Genomic DNA, 17,625 nt, shown 5'->3' on the forward strand with positions numbered 1-17,625 from the left:
ACTCCTCCATCACCGTGTCCCTCCACAGGACAACGACTCTCAAGTCGTAGGAGTAATAAATGCCAATTCATGGGGTATAACATAGAGTTATTCTTAAACTCTTCCATCACGGTTAAATAGCATAGATGTCCTTACAGGTAGTGGATGTAGTAATAAGTTCCTCTGTCAAGGTGATGTAACATATACTGAGGCCACCTCTTCTTCAATAATAATTTCTCATCCAATGAGACACAATAGCAGCAGTTGTAATGGGCTTGGGACCATATAACACAAACCAAAGTAATCCTTGTAAAATTGACCCATGAAATAATCATAATCCAATATAAATTTTTTTTCTTAGATGCAGAAGCTTCATCTTTTGTGCTCCCTTTTCTTGAATATTTTGGTCACATAAACTTATCCACAACATATGGAATAAAATACCTCTTTCTCGTACTTCATCTACTTCTCCCCCTCAAGCTGGGAAGTAATGGCAGTGATCCCAGCTTGAACCAAATATCATAGATATAGCCATAAGTCCATGTAGATAGGCCCTCAAACCAGGGAGAAGTGAGATATTTTTCTGATCTACCAACTCAAAAAGTGACGCAAAACAATGGGCATAAATTCGGATTTCTTTCAATACAACAGATTACCAGCATGATGTTATGCACCTAGCCAATACTACCCAAAAGACCAGCCTATTAGGAGTGGCAGACATAGGTACATAACCCAGGACCATAACATCACACCCACGCTCGCGAGAGCCGACGTCCATAGCGGCTCACTTGCGACGGCCTACTCGAGTGACGTCCCACTCTAGCGATGGCTCGTTGGTGCTGGAACACACTCAGGTCACCCCTTCCGCTTTGCGGTGGCCCAATGGTGCGGGAACACACTCTGGTCACCCCTCCCACTAGGTCACCCCTTCCACACGGTCGCCCCTTCCACAAGTGCTCCTTCCGGGATTCGAATTCGCGATGCAGCATTAGCTTTCATACCAAATGTTATGCACCTAACCAATACTACCCAAAAGACCAACCTATTAGGAATGGTAGACATAGGTACATAACCCAGGACCATAACACATGAACTTTGATTCTTTCAATTCGAATACATCTTTAAATATAGATTAGATTGACTTGAAATTTTCTCCTTATGAAACTAGACTTAAATAAATTTCATCCAACTATAACTTCGCTTCATAAAATATAGTTGTAAGAAGATAAATTATCTAACAGATTTCAGTCTCTGTTATCTAGCCGAACTAAGTATTGTTTCTCTTTTTTTTCCAGCATGACCATTGACTCTTCCAAGATAAATATATCCTTATATAAAAATCATACCGAGAATTGGTTGAATATGTAAGAAAATAGACTTACATATCTTTATTTTTATATATAGTTATCCATCTAAAGTCTCTTTCTTGATTGCATAAAATACCTCGGATGTTGAAGCTTTCTGCTGCCACTCGAACCTCTTTTTCAATATAACCTTTTGCTGCTTTAAATATCGATTTATCTTTATAGATAACTAAGATAAAAAATTGGTTGAATAGGTAAAAGAATATATTTATAGATATTTATTTTGATATATATTTATCTATATAAATTCTAGTTCTTGATAGTAAAAAATACATCGGAATCTGAAGCTTTCGGCTGCTGCTCGAACCTTTTTGCAATCTGACCTTCGCTCATTCAAATATCCATATCACTTTGTACATAACTCCGATTGGAAAAAAAACTTTTTCCTTGGAAATTAAACTCATATATATTTCCTCAAATATATAATTTTAAATATTAAAAACTTATAATAGAAGTAAAAAACGCAAAGAAATCTATAGGTGTAGAGACTGAAAAATATAACTACAAAGCTAGACTTAGGGTTTAGAGAAAATGATAACATTACCTCTGTGGGTTGACCATGTCAACTCACATATTTTTCTGACGTGGGATCCTAAATTGGTAGCTCTGATACCATTTTGAATTTAGGACCCCTTAAATAATATCTCGAGCAAGGTGAGAGAGAGAAGGAAAAATCAAGAAGGAGAAAGAGTGCTCTCGCGTAGAGGTGAAACAAGAAGAAAAAGAAGAAGAAAAGGGAGAAGAAGAAGCTGTACACGAGAGAGGGAGAGGAGAGAACTCCTTGCCTTGATGATTTATTATGAATACAATCTCCTCTATTTATAGTGGAGGAGTGAGATAATTTATGTACACTTTCCTAATATAATTCAACTCAATTTAGAACTTACCCAAATTCTAACTTATTTAACTTGTGACTTACTTAAATTCTAAGTCCTCCATAAGGACGTGATCTCTTAGCTGGATTTGCCAGCTCGTGTACTGTATTTTTTGGGTCCCACATAATCTTCTAGCTCATGTGTCAAAGATACCAGCTTGTGATATCTTTTGTAGGTTGCACTAGATCTTCAATTCTGCCAACTCGTGCCAGCTTGTGTGCTGACTTCTATTGGCTTCTCACATCCTCATGGTGGGTCCCACTTTGTAACAAGGTCCACACCCATCCGAATGATAGAAAAGTTAAGGAAGAAGATTAAAGGCTAAATTTAATTTAGCCATGATATATCTCCAAATTTTTTGAGTGACCTATGTATATCATTAAAAGCTAAAAATATATTAAAGTATCATTTCAAGAATTACAGTTTTCATTTTTATGAGACTTAAAAAACAATGAAGTGTACCTTTTCAATCAATGGCTCAATTTTTGAAGGTTGAAAACTTGTCTACTTAAATTGTCTTGTCCCAAACAACATTGCTCTTGACTCGTAAGGCTTCCAAAACCACTCCAAAGTGCACATTCACTTAGAATCTTGCTTTCATACTTTAAAATCATATCATACATACTAGCATACTAGCATACTGATTTTTTGTGGCATTTGAAGGCCCTATTGCATGCCATTATAATTTGGGCATTGTATAACGATAACCCAAATCTCAACGTGCTTCTACTTTTGAATTTTTTTTTGTTGAACTTGTGATTTTGTACTTTGAAACCATGCATGAAGTTAAGATTACTACTTGTGGGCATATATTTTGAAATCATTATCTATATCAATTATTTTCAAAGATCATTCACTAGGTAGGATTGTTTGTTATTGAAAGCTTGCATTTTCTGGAATTCCAGCATCCTTCTTATTTCTGGTAGTTCATATGATAAGGCTGGTCTTATGAACCTACCAGGATTCACTTTCTCCTTGTTGAAGCCAAAAGTGAATAGGAATTCACGAACTCCTAACAAATGATTATATTTTTTCTTGAATCTTAGAATCTTGGCCTCCATTTGAAGCCAGAGATTAGGATTGAAATTGAGTGGAGGAGGTTTTGAGGTTCTTTTAGATGGTCCTTCCTTAGCTGAAGAGCTCCTCTACGAGCAAGTGTTGGTTGTTTGAGAGAGAAAGATGTTATGGTGTTACGGTCCCGAATCTGACACGTGGATTCTTTGGGAGGATCTGCGATCTGCCACGGGTTATGGGTCTTCCAAGAATTACCGTAGGGGTAGTAGGAAGACATGGGGAAGACGAAAACAAAAGATCAAGCCAAAGGGAAGCTTGAAAACCCTAGAGCTCGTTGAGGAGAACTCTAGGCCTCTTTACGCTAAATTTAACCTAATTCTTAATACTTCAGTGCTTTCTTTTCTCATTACTCCTACCCCTTAAATAGGGTTCACCCTGTTAGGGTTTAATAAAATATTACAGAAATATCCCTATGAATAAAATATTCCAAAAATATCCCTATTAATAAATAATTCCAAAAATACCCCTATGGCCTAAAACTGAAATAAAATAAAGTAAATTAAATAAAAAAACTAAAATAATAATGTTATTGTGTGCATAACATATGGTCCCATGGTCCCAGATCTGACACAAGGATTCGTAGGGAAGAAGAGAGAGATGAAGATCAAGCCAAAGGGAAGCTTGAAAACCCTAGGTTCGTTAAGGAGAACACACACCTCTGAGCTCATTGAGGAGAACTCAAAACCCTGTTTAACCTAAAAACAATGCTTGTCTTTCTCATTACTCTTACCCCTTAAATAGGGTTGATCCTTACAAGGTTTAAGATAAAATATTACAAAAATACCCTTGTGGCTTAAAATTGAAATAAAATAAAGTAAATTAAGAAAAACTATTAAAATAATAATTTTATTTCGTGCATAACATTACACCTCCCTTGGAAGAAAGAGCTTGTCCTCAAGCTCGAAAGTAGGGTCTGTATGCCGACGACTCCACCTGTTCCCAAGTAGCATCCGCGGTAGCAATGTCCACGCTCTGGATGCCCAAAACAAAAGCATTCCCTAGTAATTTTTTTATTTTATTTTTTTATTACAGTCAAATGTAGGGATGCATGTTGAACGTCGCTACCTCTCTCCAAGCAGCATCTCAGCCCTCCCTCAGTCCTGGACTGGTGTGAAACAGCCCCTCACGGTGGCCCTCCATTGGCAAGGTTGCACTGCCTACACTTTGCCTACATGGCAGCAAAACATCATGACCAGCCCCCTGGGATTGAGAAGACTCGGCAGCACTAACCCCCTCCATTTGCTGCACCTTGAAACACTCAGAGGCCTGTAACCATCACAGACAACAGGATCACTCTGCATATCCTTGTGAAATCCACACACAGCCACAATAGTACTGGTTAAAGCTCTGACTAATTTTGGGTAAATAAGTACAATTCCTAGGACATGAGCAACTCCAAGGCTTGGACCCAGATCAGGTGCAACTGGTACTAAAAATAGTTGGCCTGAAATCATTTGCATCCGTTTTCCACTTCCTATACTGTTTATCCCATAATAGAGAGCAGCAACATATGCCTCACAAGCATATTCATGCAAGTAAGCCATCAATAGCCGTGCACAAATTTCAGAGAGAATCCCGACTTCTATAAAGAAGTGTGAATGGGGCCAGTTAAAATCTATGTTGATGTAGCCTTGCAAGAGTTTCCCTTGATGTAATGCATCCAGATTGGCACTAGCTGTGACCAAACCCATTACAGTAAATTGATCCAGAATTTCTGGTATGTGCATCACTGGTTTGTAGGCAGCAGTAAAAACCGTGGATGATATGCTGGGCCAACAACCAGTCCGGCCAGTGTAAACCTCCATTACTTTGGTTGCTCCTGCAGGGTACCCACCATTGCCAAGCAGGTCAACCACACCAGCTACATGATCTTCCTCCCCCTTGAGTCCATATGTGTCAAGCGCAAGCCCGATTGTAATTGTGCTAAGCTTTCCCAAAACTGCCACAGAAAGTCCAGATATGGCAGCAAGATTGAAACCCATGTAGATGGCTATTGCATTGGAAAAAATTGAAATTATGAAAAACTTGTAGCCCAGTGTGAGGCCACCTAAAACATTTGTTGCTGGCTGATGTTGCACCTACAGTTCTGAATTGTGAATAGCGTGACAAATTTCAAGCAGCAGCAATGAATGGAACGTCACAAGCATCACAAGCAGCTGCACCTCGGACCAATTTTGTGAAGTGGGAGCTGTCACAGCCCCAACATTGGCAGTAGTAGCTACAAGTGAAGCTACCATTTGTATCATGCCTTGATCATGCTTGGATAAAGAACTATCTGTTACCCCCGTCCCAATCTTGGAATGTTGATAAAGCCCCGCTCTGCAACATCTCCTTTGGTAGTTCTTCCACCCTCCATTCCAATGTCTGGATTGAGGTTGCATTGCCAACAATAACTGGCTCTAGGATAGGGCCCCTGGATCAGCAACAACTCTCCACTGTGTAAAAAAATTAGTGTTGAGTATGTTCACACAAGCAGCATTGTAGTTGATGAAGCCAACAATGGCACAGAGCAGAGTCAAGTGATTTGTTTCTAGTGTAATATGAATAGGAGCCTCCAAAAAAATATTGACGTTGCCATATGCAGGCCCATACTAGTATCCAACCATCCTGCCATTTACCAGATCTCCCCCTAAGGCAACACTAATGCCATCCCATTTGCCTATCTCTCTTCCGATCGTATACACATCCCACAGAGCCTGTGGGGGTGCTAACCTGGACCATCCCCAGCAGTTACTTGTTGTTGAGGCAGCTCTTCTGGCAGCACCACTTTTACCAAATTCAATTTCAGGTTCTGCTGCATGTTTGACATCTTCAACAGAACGAGAATTTATTTCTTCAATCTCAACTAAGTCACTTGTAAAAACAGAATCATACAGCACTAATTCACCTTTCTCAGCATACCCATCCGTAGTTGCAGCACGAATAGCATAATCATTCAGCACGAATAGCATAATCATACAGTACTAATGCAAACTTCTGCATTCTCAAAGTTAACAAAGCCAAAATATTTGGAATTTCCATCTCCTTCTCTCATTACTACTGACAATGGACCCAAAAAAATTAAGCCCATCAACTGCTAGAGCAGCATCTGCTGCCTTCTCAAATTTAACTTGCTTATCACGCAAGAGCATCACATTAAGCACAAACAGATACGGGACATGCACAACATTAACATCCTGAGCGTGATTTGCCACAATTGCTTCACCAGGAAAACCACAACGGATGGAACCCAAAAAATTAATCCCCACCTTTTCAATTTGACAACGAACAAACCCACAAGTAATGTGTATGTCAATAGAACAACAAAGCCACTAGAGAAAAAAATTTCAGACATCCCCAAAAACTTATTTTTATGGATCCTGGCATCCTCCAAAAAATTTCATCTCGAAATGCATACACCCAAGACAAAATTCCATCACTTGGGCACTATTTCTCTGCTTCACGAAACAGAGAACCTTCATCCCCAATTTTCGAGTAGTGTTGTTGTTGCTGAACCCCTTTTAGCCACATCAACGCCATGAAAGACTCATTTTTATCTAAAATTTGAGGTTGTTTCCGAAGCTTACCCCCAATTTTGTTGAAGATGGTTCCCACTGGACTGCCAAGAGTGAGAATCCGAAAGCCAAAGCTCCATGGATTTTTTTCCGCCAGCGCCTCCTCTTTTTCTGGTGGTGAATAGCAGCTAATCATGGTCAAAATTTAGAACCTTTCTGCTCAATGACGAATAGGTCTTTTGGTTCTGCTACTGCAGGGTCGGTCTTCAGATTTGAGGTTACCAAATCGTGTAGTTCCATTTTTTGCGTCGCCTGTGGAAGACGTGTAGCCTCTAGTGAGAAAGGGGTTGTGGAATACCCCTCCGATTTCCAAACCTCGGTGTCCCTGCCGTAGGATTTTGGAAGTTCAAGGAGCTTTTTCAAGACAGAGAGCTCTCGGATTCCATATGTCTTCTATTCAGGGAGGCGTATGGTGTCTAGTGAGAAAGGATTTGATGCCGAACCCCATTCCGGATTTTCCAATGAAGGAATTGTTGAGTCCCCAATTTTGGATTTCGCCGCCGCTGGAGAGATAGAGGGCTCTCTGATTGCTTGTGTCTATGTTATGGAGTCCATAACATCTAGAGTAGCAGATAGACATAGGGTGACTTATGTAATTTTCTGATTTCCTACTTAGTTGCATTTGATGTAATTTTCCTTACACTCTATGGCTTTTGTGTTGGTTGTGCAAGGGACGTCCTGGTCTTATAAGGGCGTGAATGAAATGAATGAAGGTAAGCATTTTCAGTAGATTAATTGGATCAGGTTCTCTCCTAAATCGAGGCCTAAGGTAGAGCTCCTTTGAAGCTCAAGCTCTCTTCAGGCTCACATTCTTTTCCCTCACCAAACTCGCCAACAACGTACACTCTCTATTTGTCCTTCTCTCTGAACTCACCAACAGCTATAGGACGTTCAAAGAGACACTCAACACTTCCTTCATCTTCTTCAACACTGAAATCAAGAGGAGAATGTCAGGTGACTTGATCCATGGCTAGAGAACCCAACATCGTGGTATTAGACAGGACCACCTTGGATGATTCTTCCTCTCCATCTGACCTGCGTGTTGCTATTGACACAATCCAAGCTACCCAGGCTGCTTTCCAGACCCAGATGAACCAACTTCAGGAGTTTGTGCTCCAGCTTCTCCAAGCTCAGGGGCCCCGCGAAGCTCCCCCTCCACATAGTTTCCCATGCTTAGCAGACCACTCTGTTTCATCCCCCACTAGTGCCTCCCTTGCGTCCTTCTCATTTCAATCCAGGGGCCTCTCATAGCACCGGCACTTCCAATGTGCCAAGGTATGCAAAATTACAGTTTCCCTCCTATGATGGTTCCACTGACCCCTTAATGTGGTTGCATCACTGTGACCACTTCTTTTGGCACCAAAAAATTCAGCCAGAGGAGCGGGTCTCTTTAGCCGCCTTCCACATGCTCGACGAAGCACAGTTGTGGTATACCCAGTTCAATTCAGACCATCAAGTGTATGATTGGGACATGTTCAAGGTCGATTGCATGCTGCAGTTTGGTCCCCAAGCCCATAGCAACCCTCTTGGGGATTTGGTTAATCTTAAACAAATCGGATCCATTGAGGCATTTCAGAAATAGTTTCAGGAATGACTCATCCGCGTCGATGCCCTGGTGCACCCCAGACAGCACGTACCTTTGTTTACTGCTGGGTTGGTAGAGGCTCTACTCCTTGAAGTGGTATTGCTTGCCCCACCCTCCCTCGCCCATGCAATGAATTTAGCCCAGACACTGGATACTAAACACATAATTCTGAAGGACTCATAGCTCCGTCACCCATCTTGGCCGAACAGCATGTCCACTGGTACAGCCCTAGCTCACAGCACTCCTCTGTGCCCAGCACCTCCCACCTCACATCCAGCAGGGACTTCCAGATCCACTCCTCAGCCTCAATATTTTAAATGCCTCTCTAAATATGAAATGGATCAGCGACGGGCACAGGGCCTCTGTTTTAATTGCGATGAGAACTACGTCCAAGGCCACTTATGCAAGAGACTGTTTTGGTAAGAGGTCGAGGATCCCGACGGCAACCCTTTCCTCAAGGAAAATGCCGGCCCCGAAGAAGATGAACCCACCATTTCCCTCCATGCCATGAAGGGGTTACACGGCACTAATACGATGAAGCTATAAGCTGGCATCCAGGCTCGTATATTGCTTGCATTAGTTGACTCAGCCAGCACCCACAATTTCCTGAGCCAACCAGCAGCCCAGCAATTGTGGTTGCCACTTCAGAATAACTCGGGTTTGTCCATTGCCGTAGCTAATGGAGCAAAAATTACCAGCATGGGGGTATGCTCTGCCATTTCATTTGTGATTGAAGGCCATACCTTCACGGTAGATTTTCTGGTGATTCCACTTGCTGGTTTTGATCTAGTGCTGGGCCTTAAATGGCTGCAGCAGTTGGGACTGATCTTGTGGGACTCTCAGTCCCTTACTATAACCTTCACCCAGGGTCAATTTTAGCTCACACTCCAGGGCACTCATGCCCCCTTCCAGCCACTTTGCAAAATCTCCACGTGCTGGAATCTGATGACCAGCAGCTCTGTTATAGACTCCATAACATCACGAGTTATCCACAGGCAAAGGAATTAAATTATGTCAATTTACTTTTAATGTAATTCCATTTGGTTTGGTTTGGTTTAGATGTAATATGGCATGAACCAATTGACCCATGGGTCTAATTTGTATTTCCATCCTGAACCCTATTTATAGGGACGTCAAGGTGAAGGAAAGTAAGTATTGAGAAAATTAGAATTACATAGGTCAGATTCTTCCTCAGAGGTCTAGGTCGGATTCTCCCTCTGAGGTCCAGGTCAAGCTTCCTTCAAAGCTCAATCATTCCATTCCTATTTCCATCATTCCACGTTCAAGAAACAAGAATCCTCTTCCAACGTTAAGATTCACTATGGAGGGAAGAGAGGAAAGAAGAGTGACTCGATCCAAGGCTCAGGACGAACCTAACATCTTGGTATTAGACAGGTCCACCCTTGGGGATTCCTCTTCCCCTGAGGATTTGAGGCAATTAGTTGAAGATAATCGCCAGAGGATAGACCTTCAAGCTCAATCCCTGGAAGAAGTGCGTCAGACCACATCTGACCTATGTGAGGCCACCAATCCATGGATGCCGCTATCCAAGCCCTCCTCCGGCGACAAGATGACAGTGGTATACGAGCACAACCGCCGGCAGCCTACTCTCCACCTGCCGACCACCATCACTACCACCCACCACCACCAATGCGCATAACAATCCCCATCTAGGGCCTGCCATTCAAGGACAAAATACGGTTCCTAGGTATTTAAAACTAGACTTTCCTACATATGATGGGTCTAAGGATCCCTTGATTTGGTTAACCAAGTGTGATCAATTCTTTTATCATCAAACAAACCTGCAGATGAGAAATTTTATTTGGCCACCTACCACAAGCCCGATGAAGCGCTCCTATGGTACCACCAATTCTGAAATGACCAATTGGTTCAGGATTGGGCAACCTTTAGACAATCATGCATGATGAGGTTTGGTCCTCCAGGTAGTAGCAATCCATTGGGCGAATTAATCAATTATAAGCAGACTGGATCACAAGAGGTGTATCCAAAAGACCTTCCAGAAACGGTTGGCCCGCGCTAATGAGTTTGTCAGTCACAACCAGTATGTTCACTTTTTTACTGCTGGTTTGCAGAAGCTTTGCTACTGGAAGTTGAATTACATGGTCCTAAAAATTTGGACCACGCTATGAATTTAGCCATGTCAATTGAGCGTAAGCAGCGTGTTCTGAAGGATTCACTGGTCAGAAAACCAGCTTGGCCAGGAAAGCATAATGCCACTGCACCAGCACCATATTATGGGCCTCCACGTTCTGGAGCCAGTGCAGCACCGTGCCCAGATAGTTTTAACTCTACTCCACCAACTCCTTACCTCAAAAAACTGAACAGACAAGAAATGGATCAGAGAAAGGCCAAGGGCCTTTGTTTTAACTGTGATGAAAAGTATGTACGAAGACAGACCAAGAGGGTCCATAGATTTCGCTTCATGCCATGACTAGTCTGCACAGTTCTAATACCATGTAGGTTAAAGCCCAGTTATATCATCTAAATTTACTTACTTTAGTTGACTCTGGTAGTACACATAATTTCATCAGTCAGCCAGCGGTCGAACAACTTGGGTTAGTCGTCCAGCAACAAACAGGCCTTTCTGTATCAGTAGCCAATGGGACTAAAATTACCAGTGTGGGCATCTCTCCAGCCACACACTTTGATATTGAGGGACACGCATTTATTGCAGATTTCCTGGTGATTCCACTGTCCGGATTTGATTTGGTACTAGGAATTAAATGGCTCCAACTGTTGGGGCCTATTTTATGGGATTGTTAGGCTCTGACCATGACCTTCATAGAGGACCACCGTCAGATTACATTGCATGGCACCCAAGCACCAGTGCCCTGCGCCCTTCAGGCTGTTCAGGTCCATAGCATGGACAACTGTAAGTTATCTCAATTACTTATAGACTTTGAGGATATCTTTCAAGAAGCCACTGCTCTACTGCCAATTAGACATTGTGATCACCTCATTGTTATGCACACAATAACATCATTATTTTAGTTTTTTTCTTTAATTTACTTTATTTTATTTCAGTTTTAGGTCATGGAGGTAATTTTGGAATATTTTCTTTATAGTGGTATTTTTGGAATATTTATTGTAAACCATAACAGGGTGAACCCATATAAGGGGTAAGAGTAATGAGAAACCAAAGCATTGAAGTATTAAGAATTAGGTTAAATATAGCATAAAGAGGCTTGAGATCCGAGGTTAGGGTTTTCCTCAAAAACCCACGTATTCTCTCATCCTCCATTGATCTTCGTCTTCCCCATGTCTTCCTACTATCCCTATGGTAATGCTTGGAAGACCCGTAACCCGTGGTAGATCCCAGATCCTCCCAAAGAATCCTTGTGTCAAATCCGGGACCATAACGACTGGTATCAGAGCAGGAACACAAGGATGAATTCTTCATCCATGACGGAGACCAGAAAAAGCAAATGGGAGTTGCAGGAGTTTATTGGCGCATATCAAGAGAGATTCGACAAAAGGTTGCACAAGGTACAAGCTCGCATGGAGAAGGTATACAATTCCGCGGTCAAACTATGCAAAGAATTTGGAGAAGCACGAGCATTGTATGAAATTTTCAAGGAATGCTAGACAAGGGACCCACGCACTGCAGCAATCTGTACCTTGTTGTGTACTGTCATGGGAGGAGGCTAAAATGTTGTTAATCAGAGGGGATGTGTGGTGTAGAAAAATTTTGTTTTTGTAGAGGACGAGATTGTCCTGAACCGTCCAATGTGGTGCCACTGTGCCCTGCTAGATATCCTGGCATAAGGAGATAATATCCGGGTACTGTTGTGCCTCTTCCTATATAGAATCCAACAAGAGAGCTCTGGGCTGACTGATGGCATTTAATTGTGGCTCTGGAACGTCCCGACGAGATAAGGCATCAGCCCCTACATTCAAACTTCCCGGTTTATACTCGACAGAAAAGTCAAGCCCCATAAGCTTACTTAACCAAAGTTGTTGTGGTGAAGTAGTGAGACGCTGCTCAAGAAGATACTTGAGGCGGCAATGATCAATGTGAATCAAAAAAGAACGTCCCCAAAGATAAGGGCGCCAATGTTGTATAGCTTTCGCCAATCCAATTAATTCCCTCTCATAAGCTGCCAACTTGTTGTGGTGTTGGCCCAGTTGACGGCTAAAATAAGCAATCGGGTGGCCTTGTTGGTGCAACACTGCTCCAATACCACCCCCTGAAGCATCACATTCCACTACAAAGGACTCCTCAAAGTTGGGGAGCTCCAAAACTGGGGCTGATGATAAGGCGTCTTTCAATTGCTGAAAGGAATGAGCTGCTGTCTCTGACCAGGTAAAGGCATTTTTCTTGAGGAGATTGTTGAGCGGAGCTGCAAGCTGGCCATAGCTACGAATAAATTTTCTATAATATCCAGCTAGGCCCAAAAATCCTCTTAAGGCAGTAATAGATGTAGGAATAGGCCAATCTGTGACCGCTTGTATCTTACTCTGGTCTACCTTCACCCCTAATGCTGAAATAACGTGGCCCAAATATGCCACATCTGATGTGCCCATAGAATATTTTGACAGATTTAAAACCAAATGATGTGAACGTATAAGAGAAAATACCTGGTGAAGGTGCTGAAGATGTTCTTCCCAGTTGTTGCTATAGACCAAAATATCGTCGAAAAAGACCAATACATATTTTCTCAAGAGAGGGGAAAATACCTCATTCATGAGGGCCTGGAAGGTGGAAGGCGCATTTGACAGACCAAATGGCATTACGAGGAATTCAAAATGGTCGCGATGTGTGCGGAACGTTGTTTTCTCCACATCTGATGGATGAACTCGGATTTGATGATAGCCAGATTTCAAATCGAGTTTAGTAAAAATAGTAGCTCCATGTAGCTCGTCTAACAGCTCGTCCACCACTGGAATAGGAAATTTATCTTTAATTGTATGGGCATTGAGTTGTCGGTAATCCACACAGAACCTCCATGACTTATCATGCTTGCGGACTAGTAATACCGGTGAAGAAAAAGGAGACATGCTGGGCTGAATAATACCCTGTGCTAACATCTGCTGGCACTGCCTTTCAATCTCATCCTTTTGTAAGTGAGGGTAATGATACGGACATACCACTACAGGCTCGATACCCGTTTTCAAACGAATACGGTGATCACAGTGCCTAAGTGGTGGTAAGGCAGTAGGGTCTTGAAAGATATCCTCAAATTCTGTAAGTATGTGAGATAACTTACATGTGTTTGTGGACTAGAACTGGGCAACCTGTAGTGCACAGGTGAGTGGTGCTTGTGTGCCATGCAATATAATTTGATGTTGGCCCTCTATAAAAGACATTGTCAGAGCTTGGAAATCCCATAGTATTGGTCCCAACAATTGTAGCCATTTAATTCCTAGCACCAAATTGAATCCTGATAGTGGAATCACTAAAAAATCTGCAACAAATTCATATCCCTCAATATCAAAGTGTGTGGCTGGTGATATGCCTACACTAGTAATTTTAGCTCCATTGGCTACTGATACAGAAAGACTATTCTGTTGTTGTATTACTAACCCAAGTTGTTCTGCCGCCTGCTGACTAATGAAATTATGTGTACTACCCGAGTCAACTAAAGCCAGTAACTGTAAATGATGTAATTGGGCTTTAACCTGCATTGTGCTTGCACTGCGTAAACCAGTCATAGCATGAAGGGAAATCTCTGGACCTTCTTGGTTAGTTTCCCCAATTTCTTCCTCTGGTGGTATTTCTTCTCCATCCTCCCACAGACATATACTGAATAATCGTTTGCAGTGGTGCCCAAAGACATACTGTTCATCACAGTTAAAACAGAGGCCCTTGGCCTTTCTCTGGTCCATTTCCTGTCTAGTAAGTTTTTTGAAGTAAGGAGTAGGTGGAGCCGAAGTAGAGATGTCTGGGTGTGGAGCTGCACTGTCTCTAAATCTTGGAGGTCCATAGGAAGGGTTTGGTGCAGAGGCATTGTGCCTCCCTGGCCAAGCTGGTTTTCTGACCAGTGACTCCTTTAGAACACGCTGCTTGTGCTCAATTGCCCTGGCTAAATTCATAGCGTGGCCTAAATCTGTAGGAGCATGTAATTCAACTTCTAAACGCAGAGCTTCTATCAAACCATCAGTAAAAATATGAACATACTGTGTGTGGCTAACAAACTGGTTTGCTCGGGCTAACCTTTCCTGGAAGGTCTTTTGGTACACCTCTAGTGTTCCAGTTTGTTTTTAATTGATTAATTCGCCCAATGGATTGCTACTAGCAGGAGGACCAAATCTCATCATACAAGACTGTCTAAAAGTTGCCCAATCCTGAACCACTTGGTCATTTCGGAATTGGTGGTACCATAGAAGCGCTTCATCGAGCATGTGGTAGGCGGCCAAATACACTTTCTCATCCACAGGTGTTTTTTGATGGTAAAAGAACTTATCACACTTGGCTAACCAAATCAAAGGGTCCTTAGACCCATCATACGTAGGAAAGTCAAGTTTTAAATACCTGGGCACAGTGTTTGGTCCTTGAACTGCAGTCCCCAGATGGGAATGGTGTTGACACATTGGTGGTTGTGGGGGAGGTGGTGGGTGGAATGGATGGTGTTCGGCTGGTGAAGAGTAGGCAGCTGGAGGTTGGGCTCGTGTATCATGGTCCTCTTGTCGCCGGAGGAGAGCTTGGATGGCAGCATCCATTGATTTTATTGCCTCATGCAAATCAGAGGTTGTTTGATGCACCTCTTCCAGGGCATGAGCCTGGTTATCTGTCCTTTGCCTATTATCTTCCACTAACTGTCTCAAATCATCAGGGGAAGAGGAATCCCCAAGGGTGGACCTGTCTAATACCAAGATGTTAGGTTCTTCCCTTGCCATGGATCGAGTCACCCTTCTTTCCTCTCTTCCCTCCATGGATGATCTTGACGTTGGAAGAGAACCCTTGTTTCTTGAACGAGTAATGGTGGAACTCAATTTAGAATGAAGGAGCTTTGGAGGAAGCTCAACCTTGGACCTCAAAGGGAGAATCCGACCTTGACCTTTGAGGGAGAATCAGACCTGTAAAATATAATTTTCTCAATACTTGCCTCTCTTTTCCTTCACGTCCCCCTAAATAGGGTTGAGGACGAAAATACAAAGATGACCCATTAGGTCAAGTGGTTCACGCCACATTACACTCAACCAACCCAAAGTAAACCAAACCAAATAAAGTAAACCAAACCAAATTGAAATTACATGAAAAGTAAATTGACATAATTTAATTCCTTTGCCTATGGATAACTCGTGATGCCATGGAGTCCATAACACCTTTGGCTTGATCTTTTGTTGTCATTCTCCATGTCTCCCTACAATCCCTACTATCCATACGGTAATCCGTGGCAGATCCAAGATCCTCCCAAAGAATCCTTGTGTCAGATCCGGGACCATAACACTTATCTGTTTGAAAACAGGCACTGAACCTGTAGTGGTGCATCCTTATCATTACCCCCACTTACAGAAGGATGAGATTGAAAGGCAGTGCCAAAAGATGCTCGCCCAAGGTATTATACAGCCAAGCAGGTCTCCTTTTTCCTCCCTGGTATTACTGGTCCGCAAGCATGATAAGTCGTGGAGGTTTTGTGTGGATTATAGGCAACTCAATGTGCACACCATTAAATACAAATTTCCCATACAAGTGGTGGACGAAGTGCTAGATGAGTTACAGGGTGATACTATTTTTACCAAACTCGATTTGAAGTCTAGCTATCATCAAATCCAAGTTCATCCATCAGATGTGGAGAAAACTGCATTCTGCACGCACCACGGGCATTTCGAGTTCCTCGTAATGCCATTTGGTCTCTCAAATGTGCCTTCCACATTCCAGGCACTCATGAATGAGGCATTTTCCTCTCTTGAGGAAATACATTTTGGTATTTTTTTATGATATTTTGGTATATAGCAACAGTTGGGAAGAGCATCTTCAACACCTTCACCAGGTATTTACTCTTATCCGCTCACATCATTTGGTTTTAAATCAATCCAAATATTCTATGGGGACCTCGGAAGTGGCATACTTGGGCCACGTTATTTCAGAAGTTGGGGTGAAGGTAGACCAGAGTAAGATATAGGCCATCACAGATTGGCCTCCTCCCACGTCCATTACAGCATTAACGGGATTTTTGGGCCTAGCTGGATATTACAGGAAATTTATTCATAGCTATGGCCAGATTATAGCACCGCTCAACAACCTACTTAAGAAAAATGCCTTTACTTGGTCCAAGACAGCGGCTCATTCCTTTTAGCAGTTGAAATAGGCCTTATCATCCGCACCTATTTTTTAGCTACTGGACTTTGACGAGGAATGTGATGCTTCGGGGGGCAGTATTGGTGCAGTGTTACACCAACATGGACACCCGATTGCTTATTTTAGCTGCCAACTTGGCCAGCACCACCACAAGTTAGCAGCTTATGAGAGGGAACTGATCGGTTTAGCTAAAGCAATACAGCATTGGCGATCATTGCAGCCTCAAGTATCTACTTGAGCAGCGCCTCACTACCTCACCGTAGCAGCATTGGTTAAGTAAACTTATGGGGTTTGACTTTACAGTGGAGTATAAACCTGGGAGTTTGAATGTGGGGGCTGATGCTTTATCTCGTCGGGACATTCCAGAGCCGCAATTACATGCCATCAGTCAACCCAGAGCTCTCTTGTTGGATTCTATCCGGGAAGAGACACAATAGTACTCAAAAATTATTGATTTATATCATGAGATCCAGCAAGGGAGATCAGAAAAACATTGGACGGTTCTGGATAGTCTTGTCCTCTTCAAAAACCGGATCTTTCTACACCATATGTCATGACTTATTCACAGCATTTTAGCCTCCTTCCATGACAGTACACATGAGGGCCGACAAAAAAATGTATTTCCGGATAAGTTGGGAATTTTATTGGAGGGGTATGAAGCACAGTATAGCTGATTATGTGGCAGCTTGTCAGATTTGTCAACGGAATAAAGCTAAATCATTAAGTCCAACTGGTTGGCTCCAACCACTTCAACTGCCGTCACAAGTCTGGTCAGATACTTCCATGGACTTCATAGATGGCCTTCCCTCATCGTCCAACAATCCGTTATTTTTGTAGTGGTTGATCGTTTCTCAAAGTATGGCCATTTCATACCTCTGGTGCATCCTTACACTGTAGCTCACGTACCTCAGCTATTTATGGATAATATTGT

Source organism: Aristolochia californica, unplaced genomic scaffold (assembly GCF_029961685.1).
Source record: "Aristolochia californica isolate CCGP_79_NKW_82.1479 unplaced genomic scaffold, dmAriCali1.0.hap1 SCAF_6, whole genome shotgun sequence".
NCBI classification, from domain to species: Eukaryota; Viridiplantae; Streptophyta; class Magnoliopsida; order Piperales; family Aristolochiaceae; genus Aristolochia; species Aristolochia californica.